We start from the raw sequence: 2,500 nt of genomic DNA on the forward strand, positions 1-2,500 counted from the left end.
GGGTTTGTAGTTGGTGATGTGCCTGAGCCCTTTGGCAGACAGAAGCAGCGTCGTTAGTAGAGAACTGGTGTTTTAGTGTCTCTGAGTACAGTCGTTTAGCCTCTCTCACCGCTTTGCTAAACCTGTTCTTCGACTCCTTGAATCTGTCTCTATCCCCACTCCTAAACGCTTCCTCCTTCTCCAACCTCAACCTTTTGAGCTTTGCTGAGAACCAGGGCTTGTTGTTGTTAAAGTTCACCCTGGTACGTGTTGGGATACAGCAGTCCTCACAGAAGCTGATGTACACAGCCTCTGTGAGTTCATCCAGACTATTGGTAGCAGTCGTGAACATATCCCAGTCAGTACAGTCTAAGCACGCCCGCAAATCTTCCACAGCCTCACTGGTCCACTGTTTAGATGTCCTCACAGCAGGTTTACAGAGTTTTAGTTGCTGCCTGTATGCACGAATCAGGTGGACCAAGGGAGTTCTGTGCGAGCCGAACAGCCCCGTGACCCACAAGAGAAACATCCCCGCCAAATTCGAGCGTTTGACGGGGTCTATCCGTGAAAAAATATTCACGTTTTTGAGTGCACATGCATTTCTGCTGCAAATGCCTCTGGAAGTTTCATGCCGTTCGTATGCCAATTGTGGCAACACGAAAATGACCCGTTTTCCCATTCCGAGGGATTTCTGTGCGACCCTAACAGCCCCGTGAGCCACAAGAGACACATCCCCGCCAATTTCTAGCGTTTCACGGGGTCTATCCGTGAAAAATATAGACGTTTTTGAGTGCACATGCATTTCTGCTGCAGATGCCTCTGGAAGTTTCATGCCGTTCGTACGCAATGTGGCAACACGAAAATGACCCCTTTTCCCATTCCGAGGGATTTCTGTGCGACCCTAACTAACAGCGCCCGTGAGCCACAAGAGAGACATCCCCGCCAATTTATAGCGTTTCACGGGGTCTATCCGTGAAAAATATAGACGTTTTTGAGTGCACATGCATTCCTGCTGCAAATGCCTCTGGAAGTTTCATGCCGTTCCTATGCAATGTGGCCACACAAAAATGACCCGTTTTCCCATTCCGAGGCATTTCTGTGCGACCCTAACAGCCCCGTGAGCCACAAGAGAGACATCCCCGCCAACTTCTAGCGTTTGACGGGGTCTATGCGTGAAAAATATTAAAATTTTTGAGTGCACGTGCCTTTCTGCTGCAAATGCCTCTGGAAGTTTCATGGCGTTCCTATGCAATGTGGCAACACGAAAATGACCCCTTTTCCCATTCCGAGGGAGTTCTGTGCCACCCTAACAGCCCCGTGAGCCACAAGAGACACATCCCCGCCAATTTCTAGCGTTTCACGGGGTCTATCCGTGAAACATATAGAAGTTTTTGAGTGCACATGCATTCCTGCTGCAAATGCCTCTGGAAGTTTCATGCGGTTCGTACGCAATGTGGCAACACGAAAATGACCCGTTTTCCCATTCCCAGGGATTTCTGTGCGACCCGAACAGCCCCGTGAGCCACAAGAGACACATCCCCGCCAATTTCTAGCGTTTCACGGGGTCTATCCGTGAAAAATATCAATTTTTTTTTGACTGCACATGCATTTCTGCTGCAAATGCCTCTGGAAGTTGCATGCGGTTCGCATGCAATGTGGCGACACGAAAATGACCCGTTTTCCCATTCCGAGGGATTTCTGTGCCACCCTAACAGCCCCGTGAGCCACAAGAGAGACATCCCCGCCAATTTCTAGCGTATCACGGGGTCTATCCGTGAGAAATATTCACTTTTTTGAGTGCACATGCATTCCTGCTGCAAATGCCTCTGGAAGTTTCATGCGGTTCGTATGCAATGTGGCGACACGAAAATGACCCGTTTTCCCATTCCGAGGGATTTCTGTGCCACCCTAACAGCCCCGTGAGCCACAAGAGAGACATCCCCGCCCACTTCTAGCGTTTCACGGGGTCTCTCCGTGAAAAATATCACATTTTTTGAGTGCACATGCATTCCTGCTGCAAATGCCTCTGGAAGTTTCATGCGGTTCGCATGCAATGTGGCGACACGAAAATGACCCGTTTTTTCCCATTCCGAGGGATTTCTGTGCCACCCTAACAGCCCCGTGAGCCACAAGAGACACATCCCCGCCAATTTCTAGCGTTTCACGGGGTCTATCCGTGAAAAATATTCAATTTTTTGACTGCACATGCATTTCTGCTGCAAATGCCTCTGGAAGTTTCATGCGGTTCGCATGCAATGTGGCGACACGAAAATGACCCGTTTTCCCATTCTGAGGGATTTCTGTGCCACCCTAACAGCCCCGTGAGCCACAAGAGAGACATCGCCGCCAATTTCTAGCGTTTCACGGGGTCTATCCGTGAAAAATATTCACTTTTTTGACTGCACATGCATTCCTGCTGCAAATGCCTCTGGAAGTTTCATGCCGTTCGCATGCAATGTGGCAACACGAAAATGACCCGTTTTCCCATTCCGAGGGATTTCTGTGCCACCCTAACAGCCCC

Source organism: Petromyzon marinus, unplaced genomic scaffold (assembly GCF_048934315.1).
Source record: "Petromyzon marinus isolate PM22_M1 ecotype Great Lakes invasive population unplaced genomic scaffold, UKy_Petmar_22M1.pri1.0 PM_G_Scaffold_18, whole genome shotgun sequence".
Classification (NCBI taxonomy): Eukaryota; Metazoa; Chordata; class Hyperoartia; order Petromyzontiformes; family Petromyzontidae; genus Petromyzon; species Petromyzon marinus.